General features: G+C 46.4%; 1 long non-coding RNA gene across 1 annotated transcript in view; it reads right to left on the bottom strand.

The window, feature by feature from the left end:
* The window catches only part of LOC143998245 (uncharacterized), a 40,209-nt gene extending 17,894 nt beyond the window's left edge, over positions 1 to 22,315 (bottom strand). The window contains exon 1 of the long non-coding RNA XR_013277804.1: positions 22,047 to 22,315. This is a non-coding gene — a long non-coding RNA (uncharacterized LOC143998245). The remainder of the gene's footprint in view (positions 1 to 22,046) is intronic.
* Between the last annotated feature and the right edge of the window lie 205 nt (positions 22,316 to 22,520).

Genomic DNA, 22,520 nt, shown 5'->3' with positions numbered 1-22,520 from the left:
TGGGCTCCTTCTGCTAATCTCGTGTTTATCTCATGTTAGTAGAAGTTTGGTGAGAGACAATTCATGTTTTTCAGGCTTTTTAGATCGTTTTACTGCTGTTCAGTTTGTGCTTGTGGATTTGTATCTATTTTTCAGTGCGTGTAGTCAGTTTGTATCTGTTTTTCAGTGCGTTCTTGTCCGCTCGTTGCTTGTTGCTCTTCACAGGCCTTGCTGTTCTTCAGTGCGTTCTGTTAGTTCGTTCTGACCAGTCAACCATTTTGAAGCCATGTTGCCGGTACATTCTTGTTGTAGAGTTCGTGCTGTGCAGGGGCTTGATGCTGGGGTTCTTGCTTGACCCAAGCCCAGTCCATGAACAGGGTAGGGAGGAGTTCATGGACCAAGAATTGGTTACTCCAGCGTGACCAATTCTCTCATATGCCTTTGCTGCGTGAGATCCAGGAGAATAATCCTGATGATTTCAGAAATTATCTCCAGATGACGGACCCCATTTTTCACCGTCTGTTGGCTTTGCTGTCCCCTTATATTACGAAGCAGGACACCTGCATGCGGCAAGCCATCACTCCGGGGCAGAGGCTAGTCGACATGTTGCGGTACTTGGCGATGGGGTGAAGTCTGCAGGACCTCATGTTCTCGACAGGCATCTCCCCCCAGGTTCTGGGGATCATTATTCCAGAGACCTGTTCACCCATTATTCAATTCCCTAATTACCATGATTGTAATATGCTATGAATGCCCCCTTTGTCCTCATGCATGCTGTAATCTTTTAATGCTCCTTTTTTGGCCTACATGTATATTTGCCTTCACTAACCTCCCCAGCATGCTATCCTGGGCCCATACACACCTATAACCTAGGCACTTAGCAATGTATTTTGTCAGCTCTATTGAGTGCTTTACCCAAAACACCCCCTAAAATGTGTACAATTGTTAGTGTTATACTTAAATTCATGCAGAGTGCCAAAGGCTCTTTTTTGGCTCCCAAACTCATTTAGAACATCCCCCCTAAAATGTTTACAATGGGCCATCAGAGGGGGTGAGGAATCTGATAAGTGGACATTATATTTTTGTCTTTAAATACTCCTTAAAATAAATGGTATACTGATGTTGGCCAAAAATGTTTGTGTCTAATCTGTTTGCAATGTTATGTGCAAAAGTACTATTTTTGTTTAATGTTTTGACTGTACAGTTTCCTTCATCGCCACAGGAATGGCAGACTGTGGCCTTCCAGTTTGTCCAGCGGTGGGACTTTCCCAACTGTGGAGGGGAAATCGATAGGAAACATGTCCACATGGTCCCACCACCACATTCACATGTTCACATGGTCCCACCACCACACGAGGAGGAAAGCCCGGAGCCAGAAATGTCATGATCCCAGAGAAGAAGATATAAGGCCTCAAATATGTCCTTTGTAGAGATGGTGGACATCTTGAGGAATGCCGACTATGATGGGAAGTATGGACCGTACCTAAATCCAAATGTGAGAAAGGCCAAGATCATGTCTAAAGGTGTGAAGAGTCAATTTAAAGGAATACTTTGGGGTAGTGCCCCCCCCCCCTAAAGCACCTTGTCCTCATGTTGATGGGGAGAAGGGCCTCATCCCAACAACCCTTGCCCGGTGGTTGTGGGGGTCTGCGGGTCGGGGACTTATCAGAATCTGGAAGCCCCCTTTAACAAGGGCATCCCCAGATCCTGCCCCCCCTGTGTGAATTGGTAATGGGGTACAAATGTACCCCTACCATTTCACCAAAAAGTGTCAAAAAGGTTAAAAAAGACAAGAGACGGTTTTTGACAAGTCCTTTATTAATTCCTTGTTCTTTCCCTGCTTCATCTTCCATCTTCTTTCTTCTGGTCTTCCTTCAGTGTTCTTCTTCCTCCATCATCTTCTTCTCCATCCTCTTCTTCTCCATCTTCTTCTTCTCCATCTTCTTCTTCCTCCGCTCTTCTCGTCCAGCATCTTCCTCCAGCGTATTCTCCTGTCCGTCCTTTGCACGATCCACCCCAGTGGGAATCTTCCGCCATGTGACGCTTCGGTTCTTCCGACACTACTTATATAATTGAGGGCGGGGTCACTGATGCATTGGGGACTTCCCTATGGCTTTCCCCATGATGTCAGAGGGGGGAGAGATCACCCGTTTACTTAAACGGTGACCCCGCCCCCCCTCTGATAACACTTTTGGGCTACCCCAAAGCACCCTCTCAATGTTGAGGGCATGTGGCCTGGTACGGTTCAGGAGAGGGGAGCGCTCTTTCGTTCCCCCTTCTTTTTCTGCGGCCTGCCAGGTTGCGTGCTGGGATAAGGGTCTGGTATGGATTTTTGGGGGGACCACGCCATTTTTTCTTAAATTTTGGCATCGGGTTCCCCTTAAAATCCATACCAGACCTGAAGGGTCTGAAACATGCGCCCTTTACAGGCGTGCTATAGACACCCCCAGGTACGAAACTTAAAGGAATATTATACTTTTATTGTTTCACTTTAAGCATTATAAAAATAATTATAATATAAAAAAGCATTATAAGCATAAAATCACTATTCCTGAAAAAATGGCCGTTTTTAAAACTTTTTTTTTTTGCATTGATACATGTCCCCTGGGGCAGGACCTAGGTCCCCAAACACTTTTTATCACAATAACTTGCATATAAGCCTTTAAAATTAGCACTTTTGATTTTTCATGTTCGTGTCCCATAGACTTTAACAGTCGTCGCCTGTTCGCATGTTCTGAATGCAAACCGAACGGGGGTGTTCGGCTCATCCCTACTGGGGACATATATGTCAACTACTGCTGTTCCTGATCTCTGGGAGTCCTGGACCAGATTGTGCTCCCTATTATACGGACTTCTCAAGCTACCAATTTTTCTTTACAAATAGTTGATGTCTACCCTGGGGTACAAAGGCTTCACAAATTCCAGCAGTTTCTCCAGCGTTGTCTTCCTATTTATTTTGTTATGAGCCAGAATAAATGGAGATTTTTTTTATATGAAAATACTTACCTATGTGTTTTTCTTTGTGAGTAGGAAGGTACATTTCAAAATTACAAGGTCAAATTAACAAGGGACACCAACCAACCTCCTTGAGGTTAAAAAATACAAGATAATAATGTTGTGTAAACTTAACACACACAAAAAAATCGATCACTAGATCACTAGAAAATAATTTAAAAATAATCCAAAAAAAAGGAGTTATTGATTTTTTTTTAAATTCTAAACATTGTTATGGAGATCTGGGTTTAAAAACAAAAAAGATTATTCAGGAGATCACGAGAAATAATAAAGAATTACGTTTGTGAGAATGCTGTGTGAATATGAGCAGCAAAACAACTTCATTCGTCTAGCATTATAAAGAAAAAACGATTAAAAAAATTTCAGAGTGATGAGTATGCTATCTCCATTACGAACGGTAGTTTTACCAGACCGAGCGCTTCTTTCTTGTACTTGAATCTGAGCATGCGTGGTTTTTTGCATGTCCGAATTTCATACAGACTAACGCATTTTTGGATAGGAACTTTTTCTGACTGAAAAATAGAGAACCTGCTCTCAATCTTTTGTCAGCAAAAGTCCAATGGAGCATACACACGGTCGCATTTTCCAACCAAAAGCTCCCATCGGTCTTTTGCTGGTGGCATTTCTAATCGTGTGTACGCGGCATTAGAGTCTGCAAAAGACTTGAGACTGGGGATGGAGGTTCACCTTCTAGCAGGACCTTAAACATACAGCCAGGGCTACAATGGAATGGTTGCAATGAAACCAAATGCATGTGTTAGCCCTTGTACACACGGTCGGACTAGGGATGAGCTTCGTGTTCGAGTTGAACATACGTTCGACTCGAACATCGGCTGTTCGCCCGTTCGGCGAATTCCGAACGTTATGGGCCGTTCGCGCCAAATTCGTGTGGCGCTCACGGCCCACAATGCACTGCGTCATCGCAGTGCATTGCTGGCTCATGATTGGCCAAGCATGCACTGTGACCCCGCATGCTTGGCCAATCACAGCGCCAGCAGCGAGGAGAGCCATGATTGGCCACAGGCAGGATGCCTGTGGCCAATCATAGCTCAGGCTGTGTAGTACACGCCCCACACTATATAAGGCCGCCAGCGCGGCGGCCTAGTGTAGTGTGTTGGCGTCTGAAGCAGTTAATGGGTGTTCTGTGTACCTTCAACACAGTACACACCGATCGTTTTCGGCCGATTTTCGATCTTGCTGTTGTGTAGTGGTTGTTGTCTGTGTGCCCTGACCGCAGTATACACCGCTATATTCACCTCACCTATATAGCTAGTGATCTATCTTTTATAATAGAGCTTGCAGTCAGTAGTGTTAGGAGCTTGTGCGTGCTGTCTGCGTGCTCTGTACCCAGTACACACCGCTATATCCACCAACATAGCTCTTCTCTATTTGAGCCCACTTGCCATCTGCAGGAGTTATTGGAAGTTGTGTGTGCCTCCAGCACAGCACAGTATACATCTGTATATACCCCTTTATCTCTGGTGTTCTATAAAAAAGGCATCTGCAGGAGTTAGTGGGTTTTTTGTGCCTCCAGCACAATATACACCTGTATCTACCCTTTATTGCTGTTCTCTAATAGAGCCATCTGCAGAGCTTAGTGGGTGTTGTGTGACTCAATTACAGTATACCCCTTTATCTCTGGTGTTCTATAATAAAGGCATCTGCAGGAGTTAGTGGGTGTTGTGTGACTCCAGCACAATATACACCTGTATCGACCGTTTATTGCTGTTCTCTAATAGAGCCATCTGCAGGGCTTAGTGGGTGTTGTGTGACTCCATTACACTGCTGTTTTACCCAACTCCCTTCAGGCCATTACCATGTCTGGAAGGCCAGCAAGGAGAGGCAGAAAGGCGCAAGCCGATAAAAGAGGGCAAGCAGGCTCTGTGTCTAGAGACAACAGTGCTGGTCGTGGACGCGGTGCATTGTCATCAGCACGTGGCCATGGGACACGCTTGTCCTTCTTTTCGGCAGCTGGACATGTTGAACCGCAACATGCCAATGACTTGGTAGAGTGGATGACCAAGCCCTCTTCATCCTCCTCATCCTCTCTCACCCAGTCTCAGGGTACTAGCAAAGCAGCTGCCAACGCATCGTCTTCCCTCCTCTCAATGTCATCATCAGTGACTCCTTCCCTAGACCCACCACGTCCTCCTGAGAAGTCTCCTGAACTCTTTGAGCACAGTGTTGGGTACATGCTCCAGGAGGATGCCCAGTGTTTTGTGGGCTCTGATGATGACACTCAGCTAGAGGAAGGCAGTAGCGTGAGCGCAGAGAGAGGGGATGCTCAAGAAGGACAGCAATCTGGCAGTCATGTTCCACAAGCTGCAGCATACTGCCAGGTTTGCTACAGCGATGAAGAGGGAGGGGATGATGAGGGCACTGACTCCACGTGGGTGCCTGGAAGGAGAGAGGAGGAGGAGGAGGCACATGTCCAATGAGGTAGGATGCCCTCCGGGGGCCAGCTTAGGGGCAGCACACCGACTGAATCACACCGCAGAGCTCCGCCTGTGCAGGGCGCTGCCTCTGCACGTTATTCTAAAAGTTCTTTGGTGTGGGCCTTTTTTGAGACGAGTGCATCAGATCGCACCGCTGCTATTTGCAACATATGTCTCAAGCGTATCTCGCGTGGCCAAAACATCAGCCGCTTGGGCACCACATGCTTGACCAGACATATGTTGACCTGCCATGCAGCTCATTGGCAAGCGTACCTCAAAGACCCACACCAAAGAACAAAGCGGACCTCTCCTTGCTCCTCATCAGCTGGCATCTCCAACCCCACTAGACCTTCAGTCCTCTCTGAAACCTGCTCTGAGAGGAATGAAGGTGTAGAATTAGGTGTGTCACAGCCAAGTGCTTCCAGGAACTCTGCTAGCGGTACACCCACGTCCGATTATAGCAGGCAAATGTCCCTGCCCCAGCTGCTGGACCGGCGAAAGAAGTTCACTCCCAGCCATCCACATGCCCAGTGGTTGAATGCTAGCTTGGCTAAATTGCTAGCACTTCAACTGCTGCCTTTTCAGTTGGTAGACTCGGCCCCCTTCCGTGAGTTTGTACAATGTGCGGTTCCTCAGTGGCAGGTCCCCAAACGCCACTTTTTCTCACGGAAGGCGATTCCGGCTCTCTACCGGCATGTGGAAGGCAATGTCCTTGCCTCGCTGGACAGGGCGGTCAGCGGTAAGGTGCATATTACCGCTGACTCATGGTCCAGCAGGCATGGACAGGGATGTTACCTGTCTTTCACGGCCCATTGGGTCACTCTTCTGGCAGCTGGGAAGGATGCAGGACAAGGTGCAGTAGTGTTGGAGGTTGTTCCGCCACCACGCCTCCAAAATGCTACTATTGGTTGTGACACACCTCTCTCCTCCACCCCCTCCTCTTCTTCTTCCTCCATGGCCTCTTCCAGTGCTCTGTCCTCAGAACCAGCGGTGCTTCGTAGGCGTTCCAGGGGCTATGCAAGTACGCAGGCAAAACAATGCCATGCCGTGCTTGCACTGGTTTGTTTGGGGGACAGGAGCCACACTGGGGCGGATGTTTTGTCAGCTCTGCAGGGGCAGGCCGAGAGGTGGTTGACGCCATGCCAGCTTAAGCCAGGAATGGTGGTTTGTGGCAATGGCACCAACCTCCTCTCCGCCCTCCGACAGGGACAACTGACCCATGTGCCCTGTGTAGCTCACGTCCTTAACCTGGTGGTGCAGCGGTTCTTGGGCAGGTATCTCGGCTTACAGGATGTCCTGAAGCAGGCCAGGAAAGTCTGTGTGCATTTCCGCCGATCATTTAATGCCTGTGCTCGGCTGGCTGAGCTCCAAAAAGGAGTAGAACCTGCCGCAAGAACCGCCTTATATGTGACCTGCCCACCAGGTGGAACTCAACGTTGGCCATGCTGCAGCGGCTGCACACGCAGCAGAGGGCCATCAATGAGTACCTGTGCGACTACGGCACCAGGACAGGGTCAGGGGAGCTCGGTTTCTTCTCACCACGCCAGTGGGGCATGATCAGGGATGCATGCACTGTCCTGTCACCGTTTGAGGAGGCCACAAGGATGGTGAGCAGTGACAGTGCATGCATCAGTGACACTGTACCTCTTGTCCATCTCTTGGAGCATACGCTGCGTGGAATAATGGACAGGGCACTTAAGGCAGAACAGAGGCAGGAAGAGGAGGACTTCCTTGCCTCTCAAGGCCCCCCTTTATCCAGACAGTGTTCCTGCTGTGCCACCCATCACACAGGAAAAGGATGAGGAGGAGGAAGAGGAGGAGGAGGATGATTATGTCAGCATGGAGGTGGAGGCTGGCACTCAGCATCAGCAGCAGCAGCAGCAGCAGTCTTGTAGGGATGATTTACAGTCCCAAGAAACACGTGGACTTGTACGTGGCTGGGAGGAGGTAGCTGCGGATCATGTTGTCCTTAGTGACCCAGAGGACTCCGGACCGAATGCCTCAGCTAACCTACGCTGCATGGCCTCCCTGATCCTGCAAAGCCTGCGGAAGGATCCTCGTATTCTTCGGATCAAGGAGAGGGACCATTACTGGCTGGCCACTCTCCTTGATCCACGGTACAAGGGTAAGGTTGCCAACCTTATCTTGCCATCGCAGAGGGAGCAGAGGATGAGACATCTCCGGGAGGCCTTGCAGAAAGGTCTGTGCAACGCGTTCCCAGAGACTGGGAGGTTACAAACTCCTGGTCCTGGACAACGTGTTGCTGAGGCATCGGTCAGAAGGAGCGGTGGAGAAGGTGGCCGTCTGACTGATGCTTTCAGACAATTTTTTAGTCCGCAGCCCCAAGGTATGATCGGTTCCAGCACCCATCGCCAGCGTCTGATTTACATGGTGCAGGAATACCTAGGGGCAAGGTCAGACTTGGACACCTTTCCCACCGAAAATCCTCTGGCTTACTGGGTCTTGAGGATGGATCACTGGCCAGAGCTTGCACAGTATGCAATTGAGCTACTGGCCTGTCCTGCATCCAGCGTTCTTTCGAAACGCACCTTCAGTGCTGCTGGTGGCTTTGTTACCGATCACAGGGTGCACCTGTCCACCGAATCAGTTGATTGACTGACCTTCATCAAGATGAATCAGTCTTGGATCACCCACAGCTACCAAGCACCTGAAGCTGATGTAACAGAATAATTTTTTTTGAAATATCACATCCCTTCAAGACTGCCTATGCTGATGCTGAGTGACTGTCCTGTTATGTTGATTGTCTATCCTCTTCCTCCTCCGCTGATATGTTGGAAGAACATTTCTGGTTCTGGGTGATGCCATCAGCCCAATTTTTCTGCCCCGGTTTAACAGGGGCGTTTAAGTACAATTTTTGATGCAATGTTTGCAGCAGGGCTAATTCCTGCAATCAAACAAGAGTATATGGGAGAGGTTGCAGTGTGGTGGCACCAGCACCAGTGCCTAAGGCCCAATTTTTCTGCCCCTGTTTAACAGGGGCGTTTAATTACAATTTTTGATGCAATGCTTTGCAGCAGGGCTAATTCCTGCAATAAAACTAGAGTATATGGCAGAGGTTGCAGTGTGGTGGCACCAGCACCAGTGCCTAAGGCCCAATTTTTCTGCCCCTGTTTAACAGGGCGTTTAATTACAATTTTTAATGCAATGCTTTGCAGCAGGGCTAATTCCTGCAATAAAACTAGAGTATATGGCAGAGGTTGCAGTGTGGTGGCACCAGTGCCTAAGGCCCAATTTTTCTGCCCCTGTTTAACAGGAGCGTTTAAGTACAATTTTTGATGCAATGCTTTGCAGCAGGGCTAATTCCTGCAATAAAACTAGAGTATATGGGAGAGGTTGCAGTGTGGTGGCACCAGCAGCAGTGCCTAAGGCCAAATTTTTCTGCCCCTGTTTAACAGGGACATGTAATTACAATTCTTGATATAATATTTCACAGGAGGGCCCCTTCCTGTGCCCACCCAGAGTAAAGGTGAGGAGTTATAGTGTTGTGGCACCAGCACCACAACCACCAAAGGTCAATTTTTCTACCACTGTTCAACAATGGCATGTAATTACAATTCTTGATATGATCGTTCACAGCAGGGCGCTCCAGCGCCCACCAAGAGTCACTTTGAGGGCTTACAATGTTGTGGCAAAACCAACACCTTGTTCCGCCATTTCTGCAGAGCATATAGGGCAGGCCCCTACTTTCAAACATCCAATTTACAAACATCTCCTACTTGCAAACGGAAGGAGACAACAGCAAGTGAGATGAAAAAAGATGGACGACAAAACAAATTATACAGGGGTGATAACCCTTCCCTATGTTTTCCAAAAAGCTTAAAAATTGTTTTTTTGACTGGAGCTACACTTTAAAAATGTACCAGTTGAAAATTACAAACAGATTCAACTTAACACAACAAACCTACACAGTCCCTGTCTTGTTTGCACCGCCTGTATACTGCTGTTCTGAGTATATAGGGCCTGGGGGCCACACGCATTTCCTTTTTTTAATATGGGTCCAGGGTTCCCCTTAATATGTGTACAAGACCCAAATAGGCTGGTAATGGGCAGGGAGGGCTACCCATGCCATTTTTCTCAATGATTTTCAACCATATTGCAGGAACCAGATATAACATTAAAACCGCAAGCAGTTTTAAATGGTGTTATTTCCGTTTAATGTCATTTTGTGCAGGGACTGTTCTAAACACGGGAAACACGTGGCACTTCACAGGCATACTACAGAAACCCCCAGGCACCATATTTAAAGGAATATTTCACTTTTTTTTCACTTTAATCGTCATTAAAATCAGTGCTCCCACCAAAACGGCCATTTTTAAAAACATTTTATGCATTGACCCAGGTCCCCAAACCCTTTTTAGGACAGTATCTTGCATATTAGCTGTTAAAATTAGCACTTTTAATTTCGAACGTTCGAGTCCTATAGACTTCAATGGGGTTCTAAAGTTCGTTCGAATTTGGGGTCCGTTCGAAAGTTCTGGTGCGAACCGAACTGGGGGGTGTTCGGCTCATCCCTAGGTCGGACATTCCGACAGAAAATGTCCGATCAGACCGTGTTGTCGGATAATCCGACCGTGTGTGGGCTTCATCTGACTTTTTCCGTCAGAATGTCCGACCAACAAAGTTTGAGAGCTGGATATAAAAGTTTTCCGACAACATGATCCGATCGTTTGTAAAGAATTCCGATCGGACAAATTTCCCACGCATGCTCAGATCAAATTCCTAGACCAAAGCTATTGGCTACTAGCCTGAATGTAGTCCCGTCGTAACTAAATAACATCATCACATTACGAACGATCGGATTTTCCGACAACTTTGTCCGACCATGTGTATGCAACACCAGTTTCGGACAAAATCCGTCAGACAAAATCCGACGGATTTTGTTGTCGGAATGTCTGACCGTGTGTACAAGGGCTTAGAATGTTCCAGTCAAAGGCCAGACGTAAATCCAATTGAGAATCTGTGACAAGTCTTGAAAATTGCTGTTCGCAAACACTCTCCATCCAATCTGACAGTTTTAGCTATTTTGCAAAGACGTATGGGCAAAAAGTTTGCTCTCCAGATGTGAAAAGCTGGTAGAGACATGCTAAAAAAGACTTGCAGCGAAAAGTGGTTCTACAAAGTATTGACTCAGGGGGGCTGAATATAAATGCAGCAAACACTCGGATATTTATTTGTAAAAAAAAAAATGTAAAACCATTTATCATTTTCTTTCCACTTCACAATTATGTGCCACTTTGTGTTGGTTTATCACATAAAATCACAATAAAATATATTTCTGTTTTTGGTTGTAACATGACAAAATTTGGAAAAGTTCACGGGGTATGAATACTTTTTCAAGACACTGTAATATACATTGTGGATTTCGATTCATCCGATGTGGTGGCTGCATTCCTTTTCTTTTTTTAAGGCTTTTTTCCTTCTGTTTTCCCCGGTGATTTGCCCAGTAACTCATCTATTGTATTAGAGTGCCCCACTCTGGATAAAGGGAAAACAGGGGGTACTTTGGACAGTGGCATAGTCAGTCTGGGGTAGAGGAGTGTTAGATGGACTAACACATTTAGATACATAGAAGCCAAACTCCAGCTAAAACTTTATAAGTAGTTGCAGCAATCTGTTATTTTTTTCTTCTTGGGATAATGGCAGGGACAGGCTGATCCATCGGGCACTCAGGCACTGCCCTAGGGCCTGGGACCAGTAGGTGGCCCCATCCGTGTTGCCAGCTGTCCATAAATATAGGGATGTCAGCTGTACTTGTAACAAAGCTGTGTGTCTCTGTTGCATTCTAACAGAGCTCAGCAAGCACAGCTCCCACCTCCATACAAATGGTAAAGGCTGCTGGATCTGATCATCTCTACCTACTCCTTCCTTCCCCCTGCCCCTACCCACACTCTGTGCAGCCCATGTTCTGCATCTGAAGGGACGTGGGGGTGGGAAATTTAAACAAGCATCCATCAGCCACAGAAGCCGCTGACTGAGCCAGTGAGCCTCCTGGGACCAACCGAGTAAGTTAGTACTGTCATTGTGACGGACTCTGCCCCTCTCTCCCTCCCTGCCCCTCTCTCTCCCTCCCTGCCCTCTCTCTCCTAAATCTCTATCACTCCCCCTCTTTCCTTTGTTGTCCTCCAGCAGCAGATGTTCCTAAGTGGGTTCATACTGATGCGCTGAGGTTCAGTCGCAGCGCTGGCATATATGCAGTTTTCCTGCATTTACCCCCATTTTTAGCCGCAGTCCCATAGACTTCTGTTTGCACATTTTTGTCATGTTTTCCTGAAAGCACACACACAAATGTCCTGTATGCTGCATCTTTGGTGCGCTTTCAGAAAACACAGTAAAATTACACAACCAAATAGAAGTCGAGAATGGGGATAAAATGCAAGAAAACTGTGTATATGCCAGCACTGTGACAAACTCCAGAACAACAACGTGAACCCAAAGGCTTCTTCACACTTGCAGGAGGCACTGCCACTCCACTGAAAAGTGATCTATGCTCAGGTCACTTTTTAGAGGCATTTGATAGGCAGCGAGGAGGTGAATGCTTATCCTCACTGCCTGTTTTAACCTCCTAAATGCTAATTCCTGCAGTTAATTGTATAGTTCACTTTGAACTCCACCTTATTACATAGGACAGCCATTCTCAACCAGGGTTTCGTTGAACCCCAGGGTTCCTCCAGAGATGGCTAGGGTTTTTTTGAGCTGTGGCTGATTTAACTCCTGTTTGATGATGCCTACATACTTTTGAGCCAATGCGAGGAGCCAGTTGTATAACACCAATGATCTTTATAACTCTCTGTAAGAGGGCAATTCTTACCACCACTGTAAAAAAAGGCATTCTTTTCACTGACCACCAAAGTAAGGGGCATTTTTCCCACTGACCCCCAATGAATGGGTTTTATCAGGGGTTCCCCGAGACCTGAAAATTATTTTAAGGGTTCCCCGGGGTAAAAAGGTTGAGAAAAGCTAACATAGGACCTTAAGGCTGGGTTCCCACTAGTGTAAATTGGATGTAGGTTTCCCTGCATCCAATTTGCATGTCAGAGTGTGACCGGCTCTCTATGGAGCCAGCTCACACATCTCCAGAGCAGCTCCAGTGCGAATTGCACAGGGGTCCTGTGCATCTTCTGATCTGTTTCAGGTCTGAATTCAGCCAAAAATTCAGGCTGAAATTGGACCTGAAATGGTGAATGGAGAAACACCGGACTGCTGTGAGATGCACCATGCTGCGATGTGAACCCAGCCTTATAGGAGAAGTATGGGGGAAGCTTGTTTGGCTGTACAGTACTTCTCCTGTGGATCACAGGAGTGCAGTTAATTCCTGTGATTAGTGTCCTGTTTTCACCCGACAGCAGGCTATAGCCTACTGTAGGCTGATATCACAGAGCCAGTCCAGGCTCGGGAAAGATCCCAACTTTAAAGTTCGGATCCCCCAGAAGCCTGGACCAGCACCTGGCCAGCTGTTCCCACCCACTCCACAGCCCAGTGCTCCCATGAGCGGGGGAGGGGCAGAGCACAGAGCCATTTACTGACGGTCACAGCTCTCTGCTCAGGGTGGCAGGGAGAACTGAGCAATCAGCAGTGTTTGATTGCTCATTTCACAGCTTAAAGCCTCATACACACAATGTGATTGTTGGCAGGGGATTGTCTGTTGACAGACTGTTGTTCTTAAATCTGAACGTTGGTACGCTCCATTTGACAATTGTCATCCAACTTTCAACCAACAAATGTTGGATGACAGGCTAGTAAATTTTCGGCGGACAACGGTCTGTTGTCAAATTTTTGGAAGGTCAGTACACAAATCCATCACACAAAAGTCGAAACTAGAAACACGCATGCTCAGAATCAATGCTCACCAAACAAAATTAGCAGAAGGGGCCCAAAGGGTGGTGCTCAAGAGCTGAAAATCCTCGTAGTACGTCACTACGTTTGTGTTTGTTGCACTGGACTTTGCAGCGGATGTCCGTCGGCTTTACCGAACGAGCGGACCTGCCCACCCACGATCGGAGTTTTCTGGTGGACAAACCGCCGGACTACAGTGGGAGTCTGCCGGACTTCTGAAACGAATGGACTTGCCCACACACGGAGAAAAGTCAGTTCATTTTGAACGCGGCTGCAGGTAGACCAAACTAGCAAAGGAGGTCAATGTCGCCGCCTCCGTCGGCGAGATTGACACCTCGCTGGCCCCATCACCTGCTATGGACTTAAAGGGGAAGCCCTATGCCGAAAAAACGGTCCCCCCACCCCAAAGCACTTGTCCCTATGTTGATGAGGACAAGGGCCTCTTCCCGACAACCCTGGCCGTTGGTTGTCGGGGTCTGCGGGCGGGGCTTATCGGAATCCGGGAGCCCCCTTTAATAAGGGGCCCCCAGATACCAGCCCCCTACCCTATGTGAATGAGTATTGGGGTACCATGTACCCCTACCCATTCACCTGGTGAAAAAAGTGTAAAGAGAAAAACACAACACATGTTTTTAAAATAATTTATTGGTCTTCTGTCTTGGGGGGTCTTCTCGCTGGACTCCTTAGCTATCTTCTGCTAGCTCTTTTACTAGCGGAGGAGCCCGGCTTTCTTCTACCTCGTAACCACCACTGCCGTCCGGGGGTCCCGGAGGATGCTGGGGCTGTGACATCATAAAGGTGCGGGGTCACAATGTGACATCACCCGGTGACCCCGCCTCTTGTCCCTATATAAGTCGCGGCACAACACGTCCCTGTCATTGCGGCCAGAGAGAGAGTTGAGTCAACATCTCAAGCAAGATTCCGATAAGCCCCCCCCCGCCCGCAGACCCCGACAACCAATGGCCAGGGTTGTCGGGAAGAGGCCCTTGTCCTCAACAACATAGGGACAAGGTGCTTTGGGGTGGGGGGCTGTTCATTTCAAAAGTCCGACGGACTAGTGCACAGACGGCCGGATTGTCAGCCGGACTGTCGAGTCCGGCGGACAATTTTGAGTCAAAACTTCTTTCTAAGTCCACCGGAGTTTTAGAGAGAAAAAGTCAGACGGAGCCCACACACGGGCGGATTGTGCACCAGACCAAGTCCGCTGGATAGTCTGATCGTGTGTACATGGCATTAGTATGCAAGAAATGCAAGAAAAGATCATGGCACATGCCCTTAAGCCCTTGTACACACGGTCGGACATTCCGACAACAAAATCCGTCTGATTTTTTCTGACCAATTTTGCCCGAAACTGGTATTGCATACACACGGTCAGACAAAGTTGAAGGAAAATACGATTGTTCGGAACGTGATGACGTTCGTTCGTTACGATGGGACTACATTCAGGCTAGTAGCCAATAGCTTTGGTCTCGTAATTTGATTTGAACATGCGTGTCACTTTGTCCGATCGGAATTCTCTACAAACATGTTGTCGGGAAATTTTATATCCAGCTCTCAAACTTTGTTGGTCGGACATTCCGACGGAAAAAGTCCGATGTAGCCCACACACGGTCGGATTATCCAACAACATGGTCCGATCAGACCTTTTCCTTCGGAATTTCCGACCATGTGTACAGGGGCTAAGACAAAAATCAGACGCTCAGTTGGCCAACAATCATACGGTGTGTACGAGGCTTTAGAATCAGCAGGGAACACCTAGGTAAGCATGAGTTTGAAAAAAAATAAAAAACACTTCTCTTTTAAGCAAGTTCCACTGTTACCCACAAACTGCATGGCGATATGTAAAATGTGTATCGCAATCAAGGTTTTCACACGTAGAAACCCCCAACGCATGCATTTACATTTGTACGTGCGTATGTGGGAGGTGACAGGTTCTCTTTAATGAGACATGCAGGGTTTAAAAGACCCCCAATGTCTCCTTTGGACTGCACTGAATGTTTTGCAATGCATATCGCATTGTAAAACATTACTTCCTAGCTAAGTTAGCCGCGCCAAATGACCCCCAGCTTTTCAGTCTGGTGGGTCAGTTTAGGCTTGGTATGGCTGTCTTTAGGATGGAAACAGGTGGCACTCCCAACCCTACATTGTTTGCAAACAACTGGCTGAACTCCCTGTGAATCAGATTCGGCCGGAAGGGAAGACTGGCCCCCTCAAGACTTGGCATCGACACCATTTGCTGCTCATTTCAGAGGCTGTTCGAGTACCCTCATCCCCTTGCCCAGAGATATATCAGTCCCCAATATTAATAAAACAGAGAGAGAGACAGTCCCTGAGCCGGGATTAGAGCCTGAAGCAGAACCAGAGCCTGAAGTGGAGCCGGAGACAGAAATAAAACCTGAACTGGAAGCTAGATGCAGTTTTTTGGAAGCAGAACAGGGTCCCGAGTCACTGGAAGACATACATTCTCGGTTGAGAAAAAAAATATGTCCCCCAAAGAAATTGACTTATGAAACTCTTGGAGAAAATCCAGATGAACTTATATCTACTACTCAACATCCCAGTACAATCACTTGCCTCCTTTCTCGAGTCTTTAGTAAAGGATGACCTTGATCCACCCCCTGACACTACTGAGTAGGTCACAAATTTATTATTAGCCTGTCAAAAAACATAATATGACTTCTTCTCTAGTTGATGTATATAATCTGTTATCAGAGGACCCTTCACTAAGTCAGTTATTAGCTGTTGCAACTTCTAGTCTATTAGATAGTTAATTGTTTAGCTTTCACAATGCAGTAAAGTGATTCGAGGTTGTGCTCTGTCTTTAGGGACCAAAGACTTTCAAGTGGGGGGAGAATGTAGCAATATGGACTACAAACATAAAGCAACGTACCTTCTAGCATTTCTGGGTGTCGCCTGTCCCTCTAGTGATCAATGTATCCAGTGACATCATATTTGTCTGCCAAATAATAGGATTGTGGGATGAATAGTTCTCCCATCAGATAATTGCTTTGCATGATTGTGTGCCAGCACTACATATTCCAGAGTTCCTTGCTGCCACCTAAGATTGCTGGGAGTAGCTATAAAGGCAACAATAGCCACTGGAAGAGAGTGGACTCTCTCTTCCAGTGGGGCCTGAGGCAAGATGGACCTCTCTGCAACAGGGAGAGAGAGGTTGTGGCCAACGCGGAGTCATACTTCCAACCCGTGGCCTAAGGGCCCTAGCTCTGTTGTTTGCTGTGGGACATCCTTTCCAGCACCACTCTGGTCACCTGCCTGTCTGTGTATGTGGAAGCTTCACGTCGGGAGATCGAGACAGCGGGTTCGCAGCACGAGTGTCGCTACACGAGTTCCTGTCTGGAAGACATCAGGACAGTCTGGTCATTGGTGAGAGGGCAAATTTCTGGACCTTTATTCATTCTTTGCCACTGTTACATTGAGGCACTTTGCTCAGACATGTTTACTCCAAGAACACTTTACTGCATTACTTGAACACTGTGCTCAGACACCTTTAGTTTCTTCTATACAAGGAATCTACTATTTCCAGCACACCCAAACGGATTACAGTTAACAAGCTCCGACTAGCGAAAAACATCAGATCTGCAATGTGCACTTTATTGCCATCACTTATAGAAAAGCCCCTATATTACTCTTCTCTAGACCCGCTCTCCCTTCCTAGGATAGCATGTAGGCAGGCCAGTTTCCAGGGCTCGAGTCCTGCGGGAACGCGTGGGAACGGCGTCCCCGCACTTTTTTCACAGCAGGAACGCCGTTCCCTTTGCAGGACCAGAGCCGCCCGAGGCTCTAACACAGTCTGCTAGCTGCTTTGTCTTCACAGAGCTGACATCGGAAGAGCAGCACAGTGATGCACGGAGGGCAGGGGCTGGCTCAGTTAACTGATTGGTTAATAGAACTGCTCTGCATTCTATCAACCAATCAGTTAACTGGGGCAGGTCCCGCCCTCTGTCCATCCCTTTGCTGCACTTCCGATGTCATCTGCTGTGTCCTGTGTAAGGTAAGACAGGGAAGAGGGGGCTGTTATGAAGGAGGGAGGGGGAAAAGTATCAGAAACAGAAAGGAATGAGGAGGGGTGATATAAAAGGGAGGCAGGGCAGGAATGTGAAGGGGGGTTCTACAAAGGGGGTGAGGACAGGAATGTAAAGGAGGTGCCATAAAGGGGCTGAGGACATGTTTAAATTTTAAAACTAGCTACTTGGTCATCTTCTGTACTATGTCGCATTCGCAGTCTGATCATCTCCTGTAGTATGTCGCATTCGCAGTCTGGTCATCTCCTGTAGTATGTCGCATTCACAGTCTGGTCATCTCCTGTAGTCGCATTCGCAGTCTGGTCATCTCCTGTAGTCGCATTCGCAGTCTGATCATCTCCTGTAGTCGCATTCGCAGTCTGATCATCTCCTGTAGTCGCATTCGCAGTCTGGTCATCTCCTGTAGTCGCATTCGCAGTCTGGTCATCTCCTGTAGTCTCATTCCCGGTCTGGTCATCTCCTGTACTATGTCGCAGTCTGGTCATCTCCTGTAGTCGCATTCGCAGTCTGATCATCTCCTGTAGTCGCATTCGCAGTCTGATCATCTCCTGTAGTCGCATTCGCAGTCTGGTCATCTCCTGTAGTCGCATTCGCACTCTGGTTATCTCCTGTAGTCGCATTCGCAGTCTGATCATCTCCTGTAGTCGCATTCGCAGTCTGGTCATCTCCTGTAGTCGCATTCGCGGTCTGGTCATCTCCTGTAGTCTCATTCCCGGTCTGGTCATCTCCTGTACTATGTCGCATTCGCAGTCTGGTCATCTCCTGTAGTCGCATTCGCAGTCTGGTCATCTCCTGTAGTCGCATTCGCAGTCTGGTCATCTCCTGTAGTCGCATTCGCAGTCTGGTCATCTCCTGTAGTTACATTCGCAGTCTAGTCATCTCCTGTACTATGTCGCATTCGCAGTCTGGTCATCTCCTGTAGTCGCATTCGCACTCTGGTTATCTCCTGTAGTCGCATTCGCAGTCTGATCATCTCCTGTAGTCGCATTCGCAGTCTGGTCATCTCCTGTAGTCGCATTCGCGGTCTGGTCATCTCCTGTAGTCTCATTCCCGGTCTGGTCATCTCCTGTACTATGTCGCATTCGCAGTCTGGTCATCTCCTGTAGTCGCATTCGCAGTCTGGTCATCTCCTGTAGTCGCATTCGCAGTCTGGTCATCTCCTGTAGTCGCATTCGCAGTCTGGTCATCTCCTGTAGTTACATTCGCAGTCTAGTCATCTCCTGTACTATGTCGCATTCGCAGTCTGGTCATCTCCTGTAGTCACATTCGCAGTCTGGTCATCTCTTGTAGCATGTCGCATTTGCAGTCACTGTATTTTATGTGAAATATATATATGCATATGAGCGTATCTTTTTTTTTTTTGGTAGGGGAGTGGATCTTGGGTGGGAGTTCCCACACTTTTTTCCCCAGGACTTGACCCCTGCCAGTTTCCATTTCCATTTCATAGTGTGGCAGTATAAGCAGTTAGCTAAAGCATCCACTAGGGAGTGACAGTATATCTAAAGGAAGTGTACATATATGTATATAGTATTGTCGTTAAACTTTGTCTTGTGCCTTTGGGAGGAATTCTTCTGCTGAGTTGGTGCTGTTGCTTAAAACGCAGCAGATTTATTTTCCTTTTTTTGGTTCCATAAAATATCTCCAGAACCTAATTACACTGCGTTGTTTGATTATTGCCACACAGTGCTGCAAGGATGTCTGAACCCAGATCAGGTGGGATGGAAGGTTCACTTGGTCATGGCCGTGCAGATGAGCAGGTAATTCTCAGCAGTCCTTTAGGGTGCCATGCTACATGTATACTTGCCTTTTTTAATCCAGTCTGATCCAGTCACATGATCCTGCAGCTCCGGCTTCGCTGTGTGAGGCAGTTCTCAACAACAACTTTGAACTGGGGTGGTCTAGAAAGCTGACCTCTGCATCCTTAACCGCTTGCCGACCAGCACATGACAATGTACGTCGGCACAATGGGACGGCTGCGCAAATGGGTGTACCTGTAGTACCCTTTAAGACGCGGCATTGTGGGTGTGCACGCACCGCGTACTCAGTGAACGTTCCTGTGGGTGCCACGGACTCGATGTCCACAGGTGTCCCGCGATTGTGTCACAGAGCTGTTCTGCCTAGTAACATGACAAATCAATGGGAGCAGTGATTTCTGTCATGTTGTAGTGAGCCCATCCCCCCTACAGTTAGAATCACTCCCCTTGACACACTTAACCCCTTGATCACCCCCCCCCCCCCAGTGTTTAACCCCTTCCCTGCCAGTGTCATTTACACAGCAAACAGTGCATTTTTATAGCACTGACTGCTGTATAAATGACATTGGTCCCAAAAGAGTGTCAAAAGTGTCCAATGTGTCTGCCATAATGTCGCAGTCATGATAAAAATCGCAGATCACCGCCATTACTAATAAAAAAATAATAATAACAGAAATGCCATAAATCTATCCCCTATTTTGTAGATTCTATATCTTTGTGCAAACCAATCAATATACACTTATTGCGATTTTTTTTTACCAAAAATATTTAGAAGAATACATATCGGTCTAAACTGAGAAAGAAATTTTTTTTTTTTATATATACTTTTTTGGGGATATTTATTATAGCAAAAAGTAAAAAAATATTGCTTTTTTTTAAATTGTCGCTCTTTTTTGGTTTATAGCGTAAAAAATAAAAGATTCTATATCTTTGCGCAAACCAATCAATATACACTTATTGCGATTTTTTTTTACCAAAAATATTTAGAAGAATACATATCGGCCTAAACTGAGAAAGAAATTTGTTTTTTTATATACTTTTTTGGGGATATTTATTATAGCAAAAAGTAAAAAAATATTGCTTTTTTTTTAATTGTCGCTCTTTTTTGGTTTATAGTGCAAAAAATAAAAAACTATTTTGGATGCAACGTCGCACGACCACACAATAGTCCTTTAAAGTGACTGAGTGCCGTATCGCAAAAAATGATCTGATCAGGAAGGGGGTAAATTCTTCCGGGGCTGAAGTGATTAGCAACTCATCAGCTGTCAGTGCGCTTCCCTGCTGAGAGCTAAAATGTAAACAAAAGAATGCTGCCAATAAAAAAGTCAGAAAAAAAACAGCGTGGGGTTCCCCCTCATCCATACTAGGCTCTTTGGGTGATTTGAGGTGGGAGGGTTCTGCCTTAGCACCCCCCCCCCCCTATGTTGAGGGCATGTGGCCAGGTATGCTCACTTGTCCCTCTTCCTTTTCTGGCCTGCCAGGTTTCCTGCTAGGATAAGGGTCTGGTATGGATTTTGGGGCGGACCCCACACGTTTTTTCTTTTTTTCATTTTGGCATGGGGTTTCCCTTAAAATCCATACCAGACTCGAGGGGCCTGGTATAGACTGGGGAGGGGGAAGGGCACTCAGTTTTTTTTCTGAATTTTATATTGTCTGCAATCTTTTGTTTACATTTCAGCTCTCTGCAGGGAAACCCGCTAACAGCTGATGAGTTGTCAAATTTTAACCACTTAAGGACTGAAGCCCTTTCTGAGATTTGTTGTTTACAAGTTAAAAATATGTCATGCAAAATTGCGCCCGCTCATGGAATGGCGACAAACTTTTACCCTTAAAAATCTCCATAGGTGACGTTTAAAAAAATTCTACAGGTTGCATGTTTTGAGTTACAGAGGAGGTCTACAGCTAGAATTATTGCTCTCACTCTAGCAAACGTGGTGATACCCCACATGTGTGCTTTGAACACCGTTTTCATATGCAGGCGCTACTCACGTATGTGTTCGTTTCTGCACGTGAGCTCAGCGGGACGAGTGCGTTTAAAAACATTTTGTTTTTCTTATTTATTTTACCTTTTATTTATTTTTTTACACTGTCCTTTTAAAAAAAATTGTGTCATTTTTATTACTGTTACAGGGAATGTAAACATCCCTTGTAATAGAAAAAAAGCATGACAGGAACTCTTAAATATAAGATCTGGGGTGAAAAAGACTTCAGATCTCATATTTGCACTAAAATGCAATAAAAAATAAATAAAAGATTGCCATTTGTAAAAAAAAAAAAAGTCCCTTTAAGAACTATGGGCGGAAGTTGTATGGAGACGGGTAGGGCCATCTTCCCCTCACTCATCTCCATACCCAGCAAGGACAAGGATCCAAAGCTGTCGGCAGCGGCGGATGACACCAGAGTGCAGCAGGAGGGGTCCCCTCTCCCACCGCCGATAAAAGTGATCTTGCGGCAAATCCACCACAGAGACCACTATTGTCAGAAACCAGACCACTGGTCAAAGAAGGGGATACCAGGGTAATGGCAGCTAGCTGCTGCCATAACAAAAATATCTCACTCTTCAAAGTTAGGACATATATTGGCGTGAGACGGTCCAGAAGAGGTTAAGGATGCGGTGGCCATCTTCTCGGCCCGATCCTTAGCAACTAGCTATTCTTCACACCGAATTCGAATCAGTCGATCATTTTTTGAACGATCTGAGTTCTAATCATTCACAAAATTTGGAAACTAATAAACAAAACGAATTTCAACAAAATGGGTTACTTTATTATTCAGAGATTCAGATACATCCAATTAACCTAAAATTTGTCCGCATTTACTTTCAGATAATGTAAGTGACATAAACAGATAAAGAAACCTGATCACATTGTATATTAAACATTGCTGTTATTATCTAAAATGCAACAAAAAAAAAGATAATTACTGGTATATAGTATAACCATAGAAATTACAAGATTTCTCCTTACCTTTCATTTCTTTTTGAACTGCAATGGTCTGGCTTATGAACAAGATGAATAGGATTAGACAAGTCCACAACAGCCACGGGGTTGGTCTAGTTTCTTTCATGGTGATTTTGAAGCTGTCCTGTATATATGAAGGTATTAAGTACTCGTCACTGTATTAAAGGCTTAGTCTATACAAACGTGATACTTCAGTTGAAGATGAAATTTGCTTTGTTGAGCTACCTCCGGGTGTCTTATACCTCCTGGAGCCTGCAGTCATGAGTCCGCCCTTGATAGAGTTCAAGGCTCTGGGATCCATCCACCTTGCAGATGTGGGTGTTCCACCCACCTAAAGGTGTAGCCACACCTCCACATTCGTAGAAATACAAAATAAATTCAAAAGTAAAAAGATGATACCCATATCATTTCTGCAGCAGGGAAGAAGTCTTGGCAACAATAGATATCTTTGGAACCCCAGTCTGATAAAAAAATATTTTA

Source organism: Lithobates pipiens, unplaced genomic scaffold, assembly GCF_037356315.1.
Source record: "Lithobates pipiens isolate NorthernLeopardFrog02 unplaced genomic scaffold, aLitPip1_a1.2 Scaffold_19, whole genome shotgun sequence".
NCBI classification, from domain to species: Eukaryota; Metazoa; Chordata; class Amphibia; order Anura; family Ranidae; genus Lithobates; species Lithobates pipiens.
This window is presented reverse-complemented; position numbering and strand designations above follow the sequence as displayed.